The sequence below is a fragment of the Ips typographus genome, linkage group LG11 (assembly GCF_016097725.1).
Source record: "Ips typographus isolate SLU linkage group LG11, UJ_Ityp_2.0, whole genome shotgun sequence".
Classification (NCBI taxonomy): domain Eukaryota; kingdom Metazoa; phylum Arthropoda; class Insecta; order Coleoptera; family Curculionidae; genus Ips; species Ips typographus.
The window spans coordinates 934,043-957,049 of NC_138432.1; the positions used below are offsets into that span (position 1 = coordinate 934,043).

The following is a 23,007-nucleotide window of genomic DNA, read 5'->3' on the forward strand; positions in this document are numbered from 1 at the left end:
TTTAACCACAGTCTAAAGGTTCTATTATTGAAAAGTTACTAATAACACTAACTGAACGCTTAAACAAAACGTTGGCTGACATGCTGTCACTATACTGCAATACAGAGCAGACAGATTGGTGCACTTATCTGCCATTCGTGACATTCGCATACAATACAGCCAAACAAAAGACGACACGTTTTAGCCCGTTTCAACTAATATTCGCAAGAAACCCCACGCTACCACTGGACGCCACCCTCCTAGAAACTGAGGACGAACCGAACACGGACGAACTACGAGAGAAAGCCCTACTACTAAGGGCAATTGCTGTAGAGAATATCCACAAAAAACAGGAAAAGGACAAAGACATTTACGACAAATATCACAGAGATGGTGAATTTGAGGTAGGAGATAGGGTGAAAATATTCATCCCAATCAGGAAAGTAGGAAAAAGCGAGAAATTACTGCTACAATGGTTCGGACCCTACAGAATAATAAAGAAACTCAGTGAAGTTAACTATGAAGTAAAACAGAAAAAAGGAAAAAAAAAACGGATATAGTGCACATAGGGAGGATTTTACCATTCTATGATGAATGGACATTGGGGGATATATCCGATGTAGATTCAGACGTAGAAAGCAAGGAAGAGGAAGAACAATGACTAGCACGAGTCGGTCGGTCCACAAGGAACGGAGACAGTAATAAAAACAATTTTTGTAGGCCAGGCACGTCAGATACACAGCATGTGGAAGTGTCAGCAGGAGCAACATGGAAAACAGTACCAGAAACAATACTTTATGAGGGCACTATACCACTGACATACGTTATCCCATGGTCAGAACCTAGACTAAGCCCAGAACCAGGGTTCAGACGAGTAGATAATTGCTTGAGCAGTGACCAACAGATATACTACAGAGCCAAAAAACACTTAGAAGAATTAGAAAGGGCAATAGATATAGAAATGGACAAGTACAAAGCAGCATGGTACCCGGAGTGGACAGAGACTAGTAAGAAAAAACGTCAGAAACGAACGTTCTCACTGGGATTCATCGCGGACGGGCTTAATTACTGCTGCGGGGTCAAACCAAGGAAAAACTTGACTCAATGTCCATGGAAGAGGGTAAACTGGAGGCACATATAAATGCCCTACATAGCACTATGAGTGATACGCTGAAACTAATCAGCACACATTCTGAAGAACAAAAACGCTGCCAGGAAAAAACCAACATGTCAATCAAGACAACAGAAAAAAGGGTGCACATATTAGAGGAATTCCTAAACGAGGATCGGAAAAGGGAACTAGCAGGAAGGGAATTAGCGGCAGGGTCTCTAGAGGCAAACATACAAGCAAATCTTGGGATGGCAAGGAAAATGATCTTACTAATTAGAAGAATGCGGAGCCAATCCGCAATACAAGAATGTAGACATAAACATATACCACTGTCACTAATTCAACCTGAAACGTTAAGGAGCGATCTAAATAAAATAAAAGACGAAATAGGGAAAGACAACATCGATTTGGCTATACCTGTATCCAACTTAGCATCATACTTCCGTGTACCAATAAGCGAGTGCACCTTCTCCGGAGAACAGCTGGTGGTGCATGTCAAGGTACCAACAGTAACTAAAAACCACCAGTGGCAGCTATTCCAACTCCAGACAAACCCATTCGCATGGCAAGGTCAGACATGCACATTAAAACACTCACCACTGATGATGGCCGTAGCTAATAACCAGGGAACCACGGTCCTAAAAGAAATCACAGGCATTGCACTACACGAATGCAAACCATTTCAAGACAGGCTGTGCTATTTACCAAGATTCTCCGGCGACCAAACTCAAGGCCCTTCGTGCGCTCGAAAACTGTTTCATGGATCCACAGTGGAAGACATAGCGGAACATTGCCCCATGCATTGCCACCAGTCAAACCTAATGATCATATCAGAAACGGGGTCCGAAGAATTCCTCATCACGCACCCAAAAGCAAACACGACAATCAGCTGCCCTAAAAGCACCACTAAACTCGGGGAGGAAATGTTAAGACTACCAGGGGCATTAAAAATCAACTTACCATGCAAGTGCCAGCTATTAGTAGACAAGGACATTGACATCCAAAAACGATTTCCTTGCAAAGACGAAGAAAACCCAGCTTCCATACGCCACATACTACCACACACTAAACAGTAACTGGACCACAAACTTGCCACATTTCAACCTAACCTCAGAAAAAGAAGTAAGGCTGAACATGGACAGAGAATGGGAAAAACAGGAACACCTCGACCACGTGGAAATACACCAGGGCAACCACACCTTCATGTTCACGTGGAACATAGTCTTGTCAATAGCGGTAATTTACTTACTATTACGAAGACCAACATTACTCGCATTGGCACAGACAGCCCACACGGAAAACGGGTCCCCCCAAGCACCCGGGGGGGCACGCAGGAATACTGGCTGGGCGTAACAACGTGGCTAATTGGAGGAATAGTGATCGGCGTCATATTATACGGCGTGCTGAAACACTACCTTACCTCCCGTAAAAAACACCAATCACCCCGTCAGAGCACCGAAACTGAAGGTTTAAAGCAAAAAAGCCAGGAAAATTTAGAGATAATGTCACGTTTAATTTATGAGCCCTTCTGGGTTCATCAATTAAACTGACTCACGACGTTAAACGTCGCGCCGGGATCTCAGTTTCAAGGATGGAATCAAACACTGAGTTTTCTATTAAACACTTAAATCTATTAAATATAGTATACATAAATGGGTCAGCACAATACGGTGATAAACACACTAAAAGTTGACAATTTAACAATTGTACTTACATAGATTCATAAGCTAAGGACTTAGCATTTTCTGGCGGCTGGCTCGGTCACTTTCGTGCTGGAACAACTTTGGAGAATGGACTACTTAACTTGATCTTTTCTCGAGGAGAGTCGACATTTCGACTTCTTGGTTCAGCTGGTCGCACTACCGTCGATTGGTTTACACTTCCCTTATACTGCTGAAATCGGCGTGTTTTATACCCGATCGGCTGACGTAGTGTGTCATTGTTCGTCGCCTATTTTTCATATTCCTGCAAAGCAGGTGCTGGTGACTCATCACTGATATGATGCACTCGGTGCATGACACACTCGGTGCATCATGGTGCGACCTTGCCTCGTGCGTTTAATATTTCGCAATCCTTGAATACTCTTATGTTTTTAAGTCAATAAGTCCATCTTTTGAATTAATGGATTTCCCATTCGTGACATATGCCTCCGCCCTAGAAAAACTGGTACCCAGTTTTATATGAACAATAATTAAAAATTTTAACAATAGCAAAAATATATCGTTAGCTTAACAGAAATTTAAAAGTTACATGTGTACATACATACATCATGATAAATGGTTAGTAGGTTTACATATGTGAGTATTCCATAGTACTCAGTTAAGTTTGTCCAAGGACACTGGTTACAATCATTTCTTAATAATAAGTTAGTACTTATTCTAACAATATTATATAGTAAAGTTATGCTTCTGTAATAAACATACATAGTTCAAATTATGAACTTTACCTTAATCGCTTTGCTTCCGGCAGAAAAAAAAACAAAATAACGCAACACTGGGAAAAGTTCAATAGAGGCTTAGTCCTATGAGCCAAACTTTGCATCTCACATCACCGAACACCATTATGATTAATGTTCCATAAATGTTTGTGGTCTGGGTCGATTATCCAATCGATGATTCGGCTAGCTTGGACCTCAGCATCAACGTACAGGCCCATTAACAATAATGGCTCATCATAGTCTGCTTTGGCTTCATTCTCATATAGTCCTCAGTGTTACATGAAATATAAGAACAAAGGTTAATATGCGCTACTTAAGGCTTAATATACAATATCATGTCTTATAACAAAATTAATTTTAGCATCATTTGTAACTCTTATTTATGAGTTAGTATGTACGATCCATTTTCCATTCCTAAAAAATAAAAAATGGAACGTGTGAAATTTATTTCCCTAATGCTGTAAAGCAAGGATTGGGATGTAATTTCCCGTGTATATACCGCGCGAACAAAATTAGTCATGTAAACAACTTGAACGTTCGTTTACTGTTATCAATATTTTATTTGTTATGTTAGTCGTTCGTCATTAACCAACAAGATTGTCGGAACGTCGTGTCAAGAATATTCGCCTCCCCAGCGAGACATTTTTTATCGCACCTTATTAGTTCATAGCGCTAAAAAATAATTAAATTAATTTCATGACTAGATTATTCTCGTAAACATTAATGTACAATTTCCAATAAGAATAATCGATAAGTAGACCTTATTGCTGCTGATAAGCAGAATATGACCCTATATTTCCAAAAGGCTCTAACTGAGCAACAAACGGCTGTGCTACCGCTTGCTCAGGATTCTCTCTAGTTTGAGGATTAATGGGCCCCACTGCTTGCACTTGCGCCTGGTTATCCGGATTTGGGCACAGTGCCGGATTGCGGACAACCTGACTTGCGTGGGATTCAGGTGGTCCCATAAGTTTGTGGTCCAAATGCACCTCCAGAAGATGCGCCAGCAGAATTCACTTCTGATGTTTCAACCCTTTGTTGTGTTTGGGGTACTACTGGTACCCGAAACTGGTGAAACGTAGCATTCGGTATATAAGTATGCGTGTATTGGGAATGATTCGGTTGATTCAACAATCACGTAATGAAAATCAATATGCACATAATGTAAACCGTCTTCCTAACTCGGACTATTTAAATTAGTCATTTATTTATGCGCGCAGCGACACATTCATTTCTCATCGCTCGCGAATTACATTCTTTGCCAAATGCATAAACAACTTATATGCCTAAGGTAATACGTCTATTACCGCATTATTATACAGACAAAAATATACTCTCTTTTTAATCATCAGTGGTTTATCTTTATACATAATTATAGGTAGGCGCCTACAAAAGAAAAATATTAAACATTCTTAAATTCAATCATTTATCTAACCATTTTTTAACATCCACGGAAAATTAAACTAATATCTGTTCTTGAATTTTCGGAATTTCACTTTATCTTGCCATTTATTCGTTACATTTTTATTTTATTATTATTTAATTTTTTTTTTAATTTTACTCATTGTATAGGAAAAAACTTTTTATTCCTCAAATTTTGTATTTTTTTCATTAAGATGGAACGTGGAAACGGAGCTGGACGGGCCCGGGGCAGCGGTGGCACGCTTTTGGCCATATTGGCCGCAAGACGAGCTCGAGATGCCGCTCGTGAGGCCGCGGCCGCAGTGGACCCCCAGGCGGAGGCTCAGGTTAGTGACGGTCACCCTCCCGCTCAAGATGCTAGTGACAAGGAAGCTCCTCATGAACCTCCGACTACACCGCAATCTTACCAGGGGGAGGTTACGGGTCAAGCGTTCCCGGTATTCCCAGCACCTCAAATGGCGGTCGGGGCTATAGGAAGCCACTCAAAAAATATAAAATTTTACTTCCTGTAGTATTTATGGGGAAAAATAAAGAAATATTATTATAAATTGATTGTATTAGTTCAATTGAGATCCTCTGTGATGGAGGTTCCTTCCGGTGTCCAGGGGTCATGGTAAGGTAAAATTCGGCTTACATGGACTACCTCAGTCTTAGATTTTTGTGAAATACCCTTCCGTATTTCATAGTCCACATCAGACATTTTTCGATTTATGTAATAAGGACCAAACCATCTAAGCAATAATTTTTCACTTTTTCCTACTTTCCTAATAGGGGTGAAAACTTTCACTTGGTCACCCTCTTCAAATTCAACATGGCGGTGTTTACAATCGTAACGTAATTTATCTATGTTTTGTCGCCGTTTTATATTTTCAACTGCCAAATTTCTGACTGCTAAACCAACGTCTCTAATTTGGTCGCTATTACTACTTTCTAAGGGTGGCAACAAGTTTGCTTCTGTTGGTAAAATAGGTTCACGACCGTATACCAGCATGAATGGCGAAAATTTAGTACTATCCTGTTTTGCAGAATTGTACGCAAAAGTCACATGTGGAAGATATTCATCCTAATTTGATTAGTATTGGTATACATAGATAGCATATTGGCTAAAGTTTTATTAAATCTTTCTGTTAAGCCATTAGTTGCGGGATGATACGCAGTAGTAAACTGACTCGTTGTCCCCATCTTTTTTAGCATTTCCGTAACCAATTCTGATTGAAAAACTTTTCCTCTATCGCTTAACAATTCCTTAGGTGCACCGTGTTTTGTAATAATTCTCTCTAGTATAAACTTCGCTACAGGTCCGGCTTTGCCGCTCGGTAATGCGTCAGTCTCCGCCCACCTTGTGGCGTAATCTGTCGCTACCACTATCATGGTTTTGCCGCTGCTACTTCTGCGAAACGGACCTAACAAATCTATTCCAACCTCTTCAAATGGGGTGCCAACTGGGATAGGATGTAACAGACCGATAGGCTTTTGATTTTGTTGGCCTTTCCTGGCCTGCAATCCGGACATCCTTTTACAAAACGTTCCACGTATATTTTGCAACCCTTGCCAATAGTATCTTTGTTTTATTTTCGCTAGGGTTTTTGACAATCCCAAATGGCCACACAGTGGTTCTGAGTGGTGGGAGTACAAAATTTCCCTTATTAACTGTTGCGGTATCACTAAAAGTTTAGTCCGGCCCACTCCATGCGGGTTTATACGGTACAAAACTTCTGATTCAAGCCTAAAATTTTCGCTTGCTTGCGTATACCAATTGTAGCTTCTTCAGGATGTTTTATAGCCTGAATTATTTCCAAAATGTTTTCATCTTTTGCTTGCAATGTTACGCTTATCCAATAAAAAGGTTGGTATTTCGTCAATTTCTTGTACTTTCGTATTCGCTGGCAAAACAGGATATCTGCGTACGCAGTCTGCATCTCTGTGAGCAATTCCTGATTTATGATGTACTGTGTAGTCAAATTCCGATAATTTTAACGCCCAACGCGCTAAAGGTCCAGTAGTCTCTTTCAAGGGTTTTAGCCAACATAGTGCATGATGATCTGTCACTATTTTTATAGGTTTTCCATAAATAAAATGTCTAAAATAAGATAGCGCCCATATGGCTGCTAACCCTTCAAGTTCTGTTATAGAATAATTCTTTTCAGCTTTACTAAGACTTCTGCTTGCGTATGCTATTGGGTGTAACGCATTTTCATGATCTTCCTGCAATAATATTGCTCCGATTCCATCTTTACATGCATCTACCTTTAATTCACATCCTTTATTTGGTTGAAAATGTGCTAAAACCGGTTCACTAATCAATTTTTGTTTTAGTGTTTCAAACGCTTCGTGATGTATGTCCTGCCAATCAAATTTATTTTGTTTCTTTGTCAGATCATGTAAGGGACGTGCAATTTTTGCAAAATTTTCTATAAACTTCCGGTAGTAGTTACAAAGTCCCAAAAAACTTTGTATACCCTTTACATTTTTTGGCCTTGGAAAATTTTCAATTGAAACTAATTTTGATTTATCAGGAAAAAAATCTTTGATACTGTTCTTGTTTTGTTAATGTTATATACATACTGTTACGATTTTCCCGTGGGTTCACACAAAGTCAATTTAACTGAACAATTAATAAATTCATTAACACGTTAAAACACTCCGTACAATAATTAACACAGCTACTAAAAACACTACTACAATTCCACAATTACTTCGCTATTTAAACTTAACCGCGTTCCCAAATTCACTACTCCCGCGGTTTACACCGCGTCTTTTATATTCGCAACCCACGTTCTAGAATGACCGCGAAACGCTTCGCGATTTACGTCGAATATTAAGGATTGTTCCAGGTCCGGCGCTTCCTAACTGTGGCCTACTTTAATACGCGCCCGGCCAGATATTACGGCGCATCGGTTTCATCCCGAAGCGAGCGCTTGTTAAGAACTATCGAGCATAGTAGGTCCAGACCGTAACACTGCCCCCCTCTTAAAGCTGATCGTCCCGATCCGCTTCATCTAATCCGTGGTATTTCTTTAGTCTGTCCAGATGGACAATTTTCATCTTGGCTTTGGGGCTGCGTTGGACTCTGTACACGACATCGTTTAACCTTTTTACCACATTGTAAGGTCCCTCCCAAACAGGTGTTAATTTTGGTGATTTGCCTTTCTTCCTCTGAGGGTTAAACAACCAAACTTTGTCATCCTTCTGGAACCCTCCCGAATTGGCCCTCAGATCATAACGAGCTTTCATCTTGTCGCTAGTTAGATTCAGACTTTCCCTGACCAGATCATGGACGTTCAGTAATCTGTCTTGCAACTCGTCAACGTAGTTCTCAATGTTTGTGCTTTGGCCTGTTGGAGATCCGAACACCACATCACATGGAAGTCGCAGTTCTCGACCAAACAGAACTTTAGATGGTGACTGTCCCGTTGAGTTGTGGACTGCTGCTCTATAAGCCATCAAGAAGAGCGGAATATGCTGGTCCCAATCTTTCTGATGCTGATCAACAACCTTTGAGAGATGTTGCTCTATGGTCTTATTAAATCTCTCGACCATGCCATCCGACTGAGGATGAAGCGGCGTTGTTCGGGTCTTCCTAATGCCTAGCAGGTCACAGAGCCTCTGAAAGAGCTTGGACTCAAAGTTTCGTCCCTGATCAGAGTGTCAAATCTACTGAAGACATTTTCGACGAGAATATCAGCGACTGTGCTGGCTTCTTGATTTGGAATCGCAAACACCTCAGGCCATTTGCTAAAGTAATCCATGGCAACAAGAATGTACTTGTTGCCTCTGTTGGTCTCAGGAAAAGGCCCAGCAACGTCTATGGCTAAACGTTCGAACGGCAATCCTACGTTGTACTGCTTCATAGGTCCCCGGGATCTCGTCTGTGGTCCGTGGCTAGCTGCACAAATGGAACATTGTCGACACCATGATTTCACGTCTTGGCAGTAGTTCACCCAGTAAAAGCGTTGCCGGATTTTGTCCAAAGTCTTATTTACTCCCAAATGAGCACCAGTCTTTCCATTGTGCATTTCCTCCAGTACGTGGTTGACCCTTCCTCTGGGAACTACCAGCTGCTTCCTTATCTCTTTTCCATCGGCACTCTCCCAAGCTCTTTTTAGCAAGCCGCCTTCAACCACAAGCGAGTCCCACTGAGCCCAAAGTGCTTTGAACGTCAGGCCTTTGCTAGAGATGTCTTGCCATGTTGGTCTTGGCTCGCTTTGTTCCTTTCTCAACAACAATGGGCCTATGTCGCTGTCTTCTAGTTGATCCTTCCTGATCTCATCGGGACTCCATTCATCATCGGTCTTCAGCTGAACCATTCTGATGGACACAACTCCCTCACGTTGTTCCGCTTTCTGGCAATGTTTGCATTCTTCGGCGCAAGGTCTTCTTGATAGAGCATCTGCGTTATTATGCAGCTTTCCGGGTCGATGCTTGATGTTGAAATTATACTGCTGGAGTTTTTCAAGCCATCTTGCTACTTGTCCTTCCGGTTGTTTCATTCCGAGGAGCCACTTGAGTGCCGCATGGTCAGTCCTTATCAAAAATTCCTGTCCGTACAAGTACTTGTGAAAGTGATCGACTGATTTTACTATTGCCAGTAGCTCTTTTCTCGTTACACAGTAGTTCCGTTCTGCTTTGGTAAGTTTCCTACTGAAGTATTCTATGACATGTTCTTCTCCGTTTTGGACTTGAGACAATACAGCTCCAATACCAGAATTACTGGCATCTGTGTCTAAAATGAACTTTCCTTTTGGTTGTGGATAACTGAGGATGGGACTGGAGCAAAGTGAGGCCTTTAATCTTCTGAACGCCTGATCACATTGGGTATTCCAACAGTAGGGTGTTTTGTCCTCAGTAAGTTGATGTAGCGGAGCTGCGATGTTGGCAAATCCTTCCACAAACCGTCTGTAGTAGGTGGCAAGTCCTAGAAAGCTTCTGAGTTCGTGTTTATCCTTTGGTACTGGCCATTCTCTAATTGCTTGGATCTTCTTGTCGTCCGTCTGGATTCCGTCGACCGTCACCACATGCCCAAGGAATTCGACTTGCTTTTGGAAGAACCAACACTTTTTGGCGTTCAATCGAAGATGGGCACCACCTATTCTAGCAAATACTTCTTGCAAGTTGTCCAGATGTTCTTCAAAAGTTTTTCCCATCACCATGATATCGTCCAGATAAACCAAGCAAGTCTTCCAGTTAAGGCCACGAAGCACAATTTCCATTAGTCTTTCAAACGTAGCAGGAGCATTACAAAGTCCGAAGGGCATCACATTGAATTGGTACAGCCCATTTCCAGCAGAAAAAGCAGTCTTCTCCTTATCTTGCTCCTCAATGCCAACTTGCCAGTACCCACTCTTCAAATCTAAAGTAGAAAACCAACAGGATCCTGCCAAAGTCGTCAGTGTGTCGTCGATACGGGGAAGTGGATAGCTGTCCTTTTTGGTCACGTCATTCAGTTTTCGGTAATCTACACAAAATCTGCTTGATCCATCTTTCTTAGTGACCAGAACAACAGGTGATGACCAAGGGCTGCAGGATTCTTCTATAACTCCGTCGTCAAGCATCCTGTCCACTAATTCCTGCACTTCCTGTTGTTTGGCTATTGGTAGTCTCCTAGGTGGTTGTCGAATCGGTTGTGCATTGCCGGTGTTAATTCGGTGTTTTACAATGGTAGTTTTTCCCATATTGTTCGGTGTTCCAAATATGCTACCATGGTCCAAAATCAGTTTCCGAGCCTTCTTCAGTTGTGGTGTTGACAGATGTTTCCAGGTCTTTTCAAGTTCATTTAAGAGCTTGTTTCCCCCCAGCTCCTGTTCTGGTAACCCATCGCAATTGGTTATTTTGACTACAGGCTCGAATACCGCAATAATTTCGCCTTTGTTGATTTTGACGTCGTCTGGAAAAATGTTTGCAACTCTTATTGGGACTTCACTTCCTCCATTTACAAGTGATTTCCCAATGAGGCATCTTCCTGGTCGGTCCGGGTTTCGTACAAGTCCAACACAGCTCCCAGAATTCTGCTCCAATTGTCCAATAATTATTTGCTCGGAATTGCCGCTTATTTTTACTGTCTGAGATGCCAAAACATTAATGGGTGACTCACAGCGGTGACTGGTTGACAGGATGAACTCTTCACTTCCAAACCTTAGGATATTTTGCTCGGGATCAAAAGAAAATCCATGTTGACGAATCAGGTCCATTCCCAGAATAAATTCATCTTCAATATCCGCTACTAACACAGTGTGGTAAAACGTAATCCTTCCAAGGCAAATCTTGACTGTTATTTCTCCTAAAACTTTAGCCGATTCTCCAGTCACAGTGCGCAGGAGAATACTTCTTCGTAAAGGCTTAACTTGACTTTTATCCACAAGGTTTGACCGGATCAAAGATACTGCCGCACCGGTATCCAAAGTAAAAGTAACGTTCATCGCATCCACCTTTCCATCTACGTTCAGGCTTCCCATTGATCTACCCAGGCTTCTGATGGAGATAATTCTGGGGGCTTTGTTTTCGCTAGTCAACATTCGCCCCGTAATGTTGACTAGTGGGAGTTTTCCTGGTCCCTTCTGGATGGTTGTACGTCCCTCGTTGGAGAGCGGGACGGTATCCTTACTCGACAATCTCGTTTCATGTGTCCCGTACGTCCGCATCGATAACACTCCACTCTCGTGATCGGGCGTGATCGTTCTAACTGTGTGGAAAGACCATTTCCTAATGCTGCCACTTGTTGCACTAATTGGCCGAACATTGATTTAATTTCATTCATTGGTGTAGCAGCATGATCGGCTGGCGGTTCTCTCTCCTCTTGAATAGTCACGGCCCTGATCCTTGGCTTTAAGTCATTGCACGCAGCTTCAACTTCCAGCGCTCGAACTAGTAATTCGCTGCTGTTGCTTCCTTTGAACATCTTCAGCATTTTCTTTACTTCCAGATCTCGAATCCCATCTACAAAACACTGTGCCACAAGTTCTTCTTGGATTTCATCCGGGACGGCTGGGTAAGCCAGATGCACAAGGCGACGAATTTCGGCCTCAAACTCTTGTAAATTTTCACCAGTTTTCTGCAGTCTTGCCTTTAATTGTGTTTGGTACACTCCTTTCCTATGCTGATCCCCATAACGTCGTTCTAATGCAGCTACTAATGCGTCATAGTTGCTTTGTTGGGCGATAGGCAGAGTCTGTAACAGCTCCAATGCTGGTCCTCGTAATGCCACCACCAGTGCTACAGCCTTTTCCTCGTTACTCCATCTATTTGCATTTGCAGCGGCCTCAAATTGGAGTTGGTACGTTGCCCATGAAGTTTGACCGTCGTATGTGGGAGGCTTGATCTTGTTGAGCCCGTTTCCGGTGATCACTGTAGAGCTGGCTCCTCTGCTGTCAATTTTCTGCTCTAAGTCGCGTAGCTTTATCTCAACATCATTCTGAATTTTATTAATGTCGTCCCGAACATCATTAATGTCTTCCCGAACATCCTTTAATTTTTCCTCAACATCACACTCCATCTTTTTAAGACTATGGGTTACATACTCTTGGATTTCTGTTTTGGTCCCCGCTAGACCGTTCAATATTTCTACGTTACGTTTTTCTTGCATTTCTATATCTTGTTGTCTCATTCTTTCTTTTTCTTCTTTGTCTTGTTGTCGAATTCTTTCTTGTTCTTCCTTGTCTTGTTGTCGAATCCTTTCTTGTTCTTGTCGAATCCTTTCTTGTTCTTCTTTGTCTTGCTGTCGAATCTCTTCTTGTTTTCCAAGCATTGCCATAATAGCTGCAAGTTGGGCCTCCATGTTTGCACTTTGACGTCTTGTTATTGGCATAAAATAAATTTAACACACCACTGTTCCGAAAATCTCTAGTCCGGTTCTGAACACAAGTCTCTAACCCGAAGTTTAGTTCCAATTCACGTCGCACTAAAGTCTGATCGCACTTCTGACACCAATTGTTACGATTTTCCCGTGGGTTCACACAAAGTCAATTTAACTGAACAATTAATAAATTTATTAACACGTTAAAACACTCCGTACAATAATTAACACAGCTACTAAAAACACTACTACAATTCCACAATTACTTCGCTATTTAAACTTAACCGCGTTCCCAAATTCACTACTCCCGCGGTTTACACCGCGTCTTTTATATTCGCAACCCACGTTCTAGAATGACCGCGAAACGCTTCGCGATTTACGTCGAATATTAACGATTGTTCCAGGTCCGGCGCTTCCTAACTGTGGCCTACTTTAATACGCGCCCGGCCAGATATTACGGCGCATCGGTTTCATCCCGAAGCGAGCGCTTGTTAAGAACTATCGAGCATAGTAGGTCCAGACCGTAACAATACATACCCTCCAACGTCAATAATAATAAACTTGTAGTGTGCATCCACTAAACCTTGTAGAATTATAGAAAAGTATTTCTTGTAATTGAAGTACATTGAACCATTGTACACACCATTCTCACATGCTTGCCATAAAGACACCCTATCACATGTGGAAAATTCCAAAGTTTAGCAAAATCTTCAGCTATTCGTTCAAAGTCTTTATCCAATGGTACCATATAAATTGGTTGTAGTTCCTCTCATATTGCACTAACTGTCTCTTTTACTATCATAGCCACTGTGGATTTCCCCATTCTAAAGATGAATGCCAACCCTCGAAATGACATACCCGTATACAAAAACCTGAAACACAATCAAAAAAAGTGTAACTGAATTTGAAAATTCTATAATCAACCTAAATATTTGATACTCATTTTCCTTAATTGGCTTTAGGAGCTGTGCTTCGGAGGAAATGGAATTATCTACGTGATCAATTCAACGTTGAATACAGCAAAATAAAGACACCAAGATCAGGAGACGCTGCAGAAACGGCCACTGAGCCCAAATGGCCTTATTTTAAACAAATGTTATTTTTAAAAGACATAGTTACTCCTCGAGCTTCTTCAAGCAATCTGAAACCGAAAGCACCTACTATGACAGAAAAGAGAGAAAGTCACGTGAGCCAATTTGCTAATTACGGACATACGGCAATAATATTGCCGTTTGTCTCAAAAATACCAACAGAAAAAAAACTTAATTTCCGGAGCCGTATTCAACAAGTTGTGGAAGAGTTTGCTTTCCCGAAATGTATTTTACAACAGCCTACATATGCAAGACAGTCGACACATGTATCTAATTCGCTGCTATCCCCAACTCAGTCAACAACTTCACATGATAGTACTTCATATGATAGTAGGCTTTCGGCAGTTGATCATTATCTATTGGATTTAGGTTAGTTATTTAAAGTTAGCACTCCACATTCATTGTACCTATTTATAGAAACCGTTTAAAAAAAATATATAAAAAAACTTTTTGAAAAAAAGAGATTTTTTACTTACCTTAAGGTGACAACCAATCTCTCTTCTGGTAGAATAGGGGTTTTGTGGTAATTTGCTCAGTTCTTGGTAAGTCTGTGCTCAATTTTTGACAAAATAAAATAAAAAGTATTTGGACTCATTCTAAAATATTCGAAAAATCGGTTTTCGTCGGCAAGTAACTGCGAAAAAAGGTGTTTGTACTCCCCGTAAATAGATCTTAATTTATTAATTGGATCTATTTCACTTCTCGTTGGTTTTAATTTGGTTGTAACATTGTCACTACACAGCAATAGAGCTGTTCTCTTGTAAGTTCCATATTACACTAATCTGTTTAATTCCGTTTTGGTGTTTGCGCACTCTGATCTGCGCTGACAACCAGCTTTCATAATGGTCACACTCCACCTGCCGCTCAAAGTCAGACGATCGGCGTCGAGTATCTGAGTCTGACTACCTGCTTTTACCAGCGTGCATCTTGGACATACCCTAAACTTCGAATTTGAATAAGTCTTCTAAAGAAATCTTGTAAGTATTTGTCTAGAAAAGGCAAATCTTCAATATAATAAATAGGGAGTTATTTCTTTTTATACGCGGCTTTTCGCGGATTTTTTTTTTACGTCTCCACCACTGAACATCTATGGCGGTGTTCTTTTGAATAATATATGAAGATTTCGTTAAAATACGTTAGTCTAGTTTAAACTTTTTACTGTTGCGTAGTATTGTGTTTGTTCTTGTGCCACTTTTACCTTAAAATGAATCCTGTTGATTTGTTTAACGGCGGCGAAAGGCTAGACATTTTTACTTTAGGGGTTTATCTCGGGACTACCTGGAATGAGGAGGAAAAACGGGCTGTTAATCACCAGGGAATTCGGTGTTTCAGCATTTGGGCGTAATTCCGGCAAGGGGCGAAGTCGTAACGTGTCCAGTTGTCAATTGCGGTCGAGAAATGAAAGACTCGACCGACAGAGGAAGGAAATTAGGGTGGAATTTTCGATGTCCTGCCAAACATAGGCTTGAACCTACGAAAAACACGTTTCTGGAAAGTGCAGGATTGTCGGAGATGGGCGCCGACCAGATAGTGAAACTTGTTTATTGTTGGTTGACGGGGCAACCAGTCGTAGCGGCCGTGGAAAACGTCCATGTTTCCAAAGACACTGCAGTAGCGTAGTACCAGTACTGCAGAGATGTGGCCAGAAAAGTTGCGTGGCATGATTTTTGTCAGTTAGGGGGCGATCAAGATATTGTGGAGGTGGATGAGACTCACCTCTTCAAGTCTAAATACAACGTTTGACGGGCAACAATGTGGAACCACCACTGGGTCTTCGGTGGAATCTCGATGACCACCAAAAAAAGGTTTGCGGTTTTGGTGGAAAATCGTACTCGAGACACTCTTATTCCGATAATGCAAGACTTCATTGATGTTAATAGCTTCATATGTTCCGACGAATGGAGGGCATATCGGATTTGTGGTGAAGCTTTTTCTGGACATGGGACAGTAAACCATTCGGTGGAGTTCGTCAGACCAGCAAGACCATTGGATCCCATTTGGGTGGCCGAAGGGCGGTTCAGTGATGAATGCTTGGATGAGTTCACCGGACCAGCACCAGGTCCTAATTTAGTACCCCTTCGATACCACCCGCAGAATATCGAAAGGGCATGAAGAGGGCTAAAAAACGACTTGGGAGTCTGCACGAGTATCATCTATGCAGACGCTTACATTGGAGAGTGGATCTATCGTCAGAACATTTTGGGGGACATTCAATTGGTGACGGGTCGATTTATGAGGTTTTGTCAGGATATAAAAAGGGCGTATCCTGGGGTGCGTTTATAATCATTACCGAACGATCGCCCGACACGTCCGGCAACTTTTTAACTCGTTTATGAACGTACCCGGTAAAACTTATTAGCGTTCGAAATACGCACAAAGATTACCCTACAACGTAACTTTTTGTCCCAATCGTGACTGAGATAAAGTTTGTCGCGCAGACGCCGATTGTTGAAGTCTGAAATAGGTAAACAACAGCAAAAACTTTAAAACGGTTGATTGAAATGTTCTTTTTTGTAAAATTGAGAGTATGTTAGTCAATGATAGTTTAATCACTTAAAATGGCGTGTAAAATGGATACAGACATTTTTTCCAATACCCACACCTTAGTCGTAGATGAAAATGGGGAATACATATACAGTTCATCTAAGAAATCAGCTTTAGTTCATGAGAATGGAAGTAAGTAATGGATTTAATCGCTACACACAACATTATTTCAATTAATGTTTTAATTTTGTAGCCAATAACATAATCTATGTCCCCCTAGATATTATTAATGAACGTTTGGGTATTGATTTAAACCCATCAACCACAAATTCTCAAGTCGAATATGATAGTCAATATGAATCTGATGGAACCAGACCTGAAAATATGTACGAATTTGATACAGAGGGTGAGGAGCAGGATACCCATTTAACTGTACAGGGTGCTGCATTTTCGATGGTTTTACGGGGACAGAGAAAACGGTAATAGATAGAAAAAAAGTAGCATACGTGTTCTGATCTCTTTTTCTGAGCTGAGATGACTGGCGAAGAGTGGGCTGCGCAAACTTCTTTTGTTTCAAAGATACGGGGGGTTTTTGAAAATTGGTCATTTTGGAACCTCCTCTGTATTTCATTTACTATTAAAGTTATCGAAATTTTCTAATTTCTTCCATTTCATTTTGAAGCTCCCGCTTTCTATATTCCTATGAAATTTAATTTGTCAACTGTCAATCAACACATCCACCGGTAAATACAAATCTACCATTTGCCACCCCCAAAACCTTTGTTTTTTTTTTGTGCAGTGTTCTGTTCATCCTTTTCTTATCTTAACATTGTTATGGAAAAAAAATGCACTCTTCTATAAAGCCCGCTTTAGACTATCATATTTTTTATACCAGATTTGATACAAAATCTTATACCATTTAGATGTGACAGTGTAAAACAGGAAAACAGTTGAATTCTAAAGATGGTCTGAGAAATGTGTTGAAAAATAGGACGCGTTCTATTTTCAACACATTTCTAGTGTGTGAGCATGCGCATTGGGCATAACAATTACAAACCTAACCTAAAAATTATCCATTTGATTATTTTTGTTGTTTGGGTTTGGTATTGTGATTGTGTATTGTGTTTATTTCCGATCTACACGTCCCACGAAAACTCTGGTGAAACTAGTGTACTTAGTATTTTATTTTGTGTATACGAAATTCAATGTCTTCCTGGACTCAAAGTCAAATTGAGACTCTAATTGAAGAGTACCAATCATATCCATGTTTGTATGCCATAAAAAACAAAGATTATCATAATAAGCTCTTGAAGACATAACAAAAAAAGTAAATGTGCTACGCCCTAATACCACCATACAAGAAGTCAGCAAAAAGTTTCAGGGCCTGCGAAATACCTATTCGGCAGAAAGAAAAAAAGTGTTGGAGGCAATTCACTCTGGAATGGGTGAAGAAGAGGTTTGTAAAGCTACCAGGAATATGCATACTTCTGTGAAAATGTGAGGTCTTTGCTTTTTGTAGGTTTACCAGCCATCTCTATGGTATTACCAAAAGCTGGAATTTCTTAATGAACATCTTCAAATTCGACCATCAAAGAGCACATTCACAATCCCAGATACACAGCTAAGCCCTCAGCCCGGCTGCAGTAAGCAGGTGCTACAAGAACCTGAAGATGAAGATGTTGTGACATTGGAGGAATTTAATGTAAATAGATACTTAAAAATTAATAATAAAATTAGGCCGAGTTGTACAAGTAGGGTTCAAACATGGGTTCAGCTGAACTCGACTGGTACTTGAACCTGCCCATAAGAATAGCATTGCTGTCAAATTAATTTGGTTTGTGACAGCAATACTCTACTTATGGGCAGGTTCAAGTACCAGTCGAGTTCAGCTAAACCCGCCTTTGAACCCTACTTGTACAACTGGACCTTAGAAGCACAGAATTAATTTTTAAGGTTTAATTTTATTATTCCTATCTAGTAGTAAAATAAATAAATATTGTTATAGTCACAGACACTTGTGGATGGAATTTATGAATGCAACCAGGACGGGATTTTGTCCCCAACATCCCATTTTGGTAGCCGGCCAGCAAGCTCCCAGTCCCAGCCTATGGTTTCTGGCGAAAGTACAAAGAGGAGTGGAAAAAAGAGAAAACTCAGTGACACTGCTGGTGAATTAGAAGTTCTAAAAAGTGTGTCATGTGGACTTGAGACAATGTCGGCTGCATTCTCAAACAGGCGTAAAATGGAGAGCACCTCAGAAGACATAATGGGTCAATTTGTTGCGACCCAATTACACTTAATAAAGGATAATAGAGTGAAGCAAGACGTCTATATGGAGATTGTTCGTTTGTTGGGGGAGGCAATTAAAAAGCAGTAATTAAAATTTTGTTTTTTTTTTTATTAATAAATTTGTCATTTTAAATGATTTTTTATTTAAAAGAATAGCCAATACATAGAAAAATCTATATTATAAAAGGCCTGCATATTGGTTTTGCCAATCTACCTGCCCTTGTGAATTAAAATAGGTGCAAAACTTATTTCTAATTGCGGTAGCATCATTGGTACATCTAAGCCCACCTAGGAAAAAAGACTGAATTAAAAAAAAAAAAAAATAGGGTGAAAAATTAGATCCTCACCTTGCTGTAAAATTCCTGGTAACTCACATGTTTCCTCTTGTACTTCACTATATTTACTGTTATGTGTACACAGAAAATTATGCAGAATACAACAGCTTAATGTTATTAATTCAGCCTTTTCTGGACTTAAATTAATCACATGTTTTAAGATTCTAAATCTATTGACTAATATTGTCACGTTAAGGGGTAGCTCAGAAGAAGAAAACCACAGGTATACAGGTAAGCCGTTTTTATTTAAGATAAAACTACAATGGTCTTACCCCCAGATTGCCAAGTAGGCGAGGATCATGATGTAAGGAGCGTCTGAAGGGTTTCGCGGAGGGCGCACGCTTACCGGGGGTGAATAGAACCCTAGACTAGTGTCCCAGGGCATTCACCACGCCGAATAAGACGCGTAGGTACTGATAAAGGGAGATAAGCCGGTACGGTAACTAATGCTGCTCGCCCGTGCTATTTCCTTTGTCAAGCTGATTTCCGGGTGCTTGCACTCGGTTACCAACTGCTCCACTAAAAGCTACACAGATGGTAAACCCAGACTGTCCCAGAGATCAGTCAGTGACTTCCCTCTGGGGAAGACCCCAGAGTTCGGTGATTAGTACGTGCTTTGAAGCTGTATTTATACCCACATCATGACCCCAATTCGCCGATCTTGTTTACATAAGTCTGGTATTGGGGGAGACCGAAGCAAATGCAGGTACGGAACATAGTGTAATTACTATGTTACAATATTCCAAATGCGTTTTCTACAGTTCTCCTGGCTCTTGAAAGACGATAATTATAAATTCGTTTTTCCCTTGAAAGGCCTCTTTGAGGGTATGGTTTCATCATTCTCCGTGACAAGGGAAACGCATCATCAGCAATCATGACAAATGGCACCTTAATAGTTGAGCCAGGAAAACATTTATCTTCTGGAAAACTTAGTAATTTTTTATCAATTGCTTTTTTAAGGCTGCTTTCTCTCCACACTCCTCCATCACTTATTCTTACATTCACACCCACATCGACATATAAAAACTTGTAAGTAGCATCTACCAGTGCAAGTAATACTATACTATGGCTCCCTTTGTAATTGTAGTAAAAAGAACCTGAGCTTCTTGGGGCCTCAAAACTTATATGCTTGCCATCAAGAGCTCCTAAACAAAATGGAAATTGCCACAGCTTTTCAAAGTCATTGGCAACATTTGTCCATCCTTGGCTATCAGTTGGTAACTAACAATTACATTAAGAGTGTTATCATATATTATATCTGATAAAACAGTGTCATATATTTTACTTTTATATATTCTTCTTGCATATTTGAAATTATTGCTTTGCACACTTCTGGTATTATAAGACTAATAGTGCTCAGTATTCAAGTAGAATACATGAGATCCCGAAAAGAATTGCCACTTGCTAAATATCGTAATGTTATTGCTTACCTGAAAAAAGCCACTTTTTAACTAAATATAAAAACAAAACAATAAAGATTTTATGTACAACACAATCCATTCAATTTTTTCTAATATTTATCCTCAATTAACAGATACAACACTTTGGCTTCAGCTTAACCCATTAGGTATAAGTATTTACGTTTTACTTGTTATATATCAGTGCAAGACACATGAAGTTATAGTATAACATTGTAACATCAGTAAACGAAAAAATATGACTGTAGGGTTATTAAATCAATAGCATTTGTGCTATTTCCTAATTACCTATTTTCAGCCGATATGGGTTCTCTTAAGTGGGTTGATTGTTTCTGTATGTCATCTTTAATAATATCCAGAAGTTTGACAAAACAGGGGTTGTCCATTCGTAAAAAGTTCCTATAATGATGAGGATCCTCCAACAACAGTTCATCCTTCAGCAAACTCAGAATTCCTCGACCTATTTGTCTCCTTGTTTCTTGCCACACTTTTCTGGCAGACCTTCTTTGCAAACGCTTTTTAGCAATTCCTCCTTCGCAAATTTTTTTTACCACAAAAGTGGACCAATATGCAAATTGGAATATAAAATACGAATCAAGGTTATCCATATCAACTTTAATATTGTTTTTAAACACGATTTGTGCACAAAATCCAGAATAAAAAACACAAATAATAAACTATTAATCAATTAGCATCAATATTAGCATATACAGGGTGTCCCGCGAGGTAAGGGACAAAATTTCACTACGTGTTCATTAGGTGAATTCCAGTCAAAAATGTTCTATGAACATGGGTCCGCAAATGCTTCCTTACCGAGATATAATTTTTTAAATTTAATAGTGATTTTGTACTGAAAACTACAATGGCTCTCATCCACATTATTAAAAAGGCTAGACTATGCTTACAATGGGAAAATGGGCACTTTGAACAATTATTATAAACAGTTATTTTCCAAGAGGTATTAATTTTTTTTGTAAAAAAATATTTTTGTGAGGTTATTGTACTTTTCAACACAATAAAACTATTAAACTTAAAAAAATCATATCTTGGTAAGGAAGCATTTGCGGACCACGTAGTGAAATTTTGTCCCTTACCTCGCGGGACACCCTGTATATTATTATTATCATACCTTTGATTTTTGAATCTTTAAACTTCAAAACCGGGTTATAAACTATCATTCATGTCATTTTTCTGTCAAGCGTCAAAATAATTCGATCATATCTGAGAGCATTTATGGGACAGTGTAAACACCGAAAATTATTCAAACCAAGTCAAACCTATCCCAAAAACCTCACAACTATGTGCCAATTTCTTATACAAGATCTGGTACCAAAAATATGACAGTCTAAAACGGGCTTAAGAGAACATTACAAAATGAAACCATTTCTTAGAAAACCGTTAAAAATTTTCATATAAATTGGGCGTTTTTGATACATTCTTTCTTTCTGGTCTTGAGCGTTTAACGATTGAGTCAGAAATTTTACATGCGACTTTTCATTTTGTGATTGCAATTTGATCCTACATTTACCATTCGAGCGATATTCCTAAATAGATTTCTAAAGCGATATTACTGTTTACTAATCCTGTTGTTGTTTTAGTGTTTTGATTTTTGTAAATAGGTATATAGCAGCGAACATCAGGACGCTCATCATGGATGAGGGAGTAGTATTCCATGATGGATTTTCCTACAAAACTCGTCGCAGAACAGTTACCACCAGGTAAAAATGTATTTATTTGCATAAAACAACTCGCCATATCATAACACGTAGCTCCTGGACGGCTGACCATATCACTATATCTTATTGAGTCTTATTATTGTCTATTTATAGGTATCTTGTTTGCACGAAGGACAGAAGGTTGGGGTGCAGGGCTTCTGGAAAAGTGTCAAATGGTGAGGTGACGGTTATGAATGCACACCACAATCATCCGAGGGAGGCAAGGTACAAAGAAGCTGAAGCATTCAGGGCACAGCTAAGGAAAGCTTCTGTCACCCAGCGAGGCACTCTCAAATTTATTTACGACTGTGTAGCCACAAGGTAAGATAATATCTTATTCAATATCTATAAAGAAAATAGCAAAGCCTGTCTACAGGGTGTTTCACGTTTTAATATGCAAGCTTAAATCGCGTATTCTACGTCTAAAAATAACTATAGTTTGCTATATAAACCAAATTTCAAAAATGCTTTATTAAAGAAATACACGGTGTTCTTTAAAGTTTTGTTTTTTTAAGTTTTACTTCTTCAAACTTTTTTCTGTATTGCGTCAGTAATCTTTTTTTTTTATAAATTTAAAATCCTTATTGAATGCTGTATTTTTGGAATATAGTTTAGGTACATAGCAAACTAAAGTTATTTTTTAGACATAGTATTTAAGTTTGCCTACTACTCCTTTTTTGGGCTTCACTATTTGTAATTGAAAATACTTAAGTAGCCAATTGAGGTAATTTAAAAAGTTGAATCCAAAAATTATTACCAAAATATTCTTAACCTCAAAATAAAAGGACTACAGCTAATAATTTCTTTTTTCTAATGGATCACTGGGTATATTGAAACATTTTCGGAATGTTCTCAAAATTCTGCTAATATTTTCTAGAAAAAAATTTGGTTTTTAAATTGTTTTTCGAAATATTGGCTATTAGAAAATTTTTATTTT

The 23,007-nt window shown here is 39.6% G+C and overlaps 1 long non-coding RNA gene across 1 annotated transcript; it reads left to right on the forward strand.

Moving 5' to 3' along the window:
* Positions 1-21,558: 21,558 nt before the first annotated feature.
* Positions 21,559-22,610, forward strand: LOC145736023 (uncharacterized). Its single transcript, XR_014179820.1, has 2 exons — positions 21,559-22,073; positions 22,185-22,610. It is a non-coding gene; the product is annotated as an uncharacterized LOC145736023 (long non-coding RNA).
* Positions 22,611-23,007: the final 397 nt, after the last annotated feature.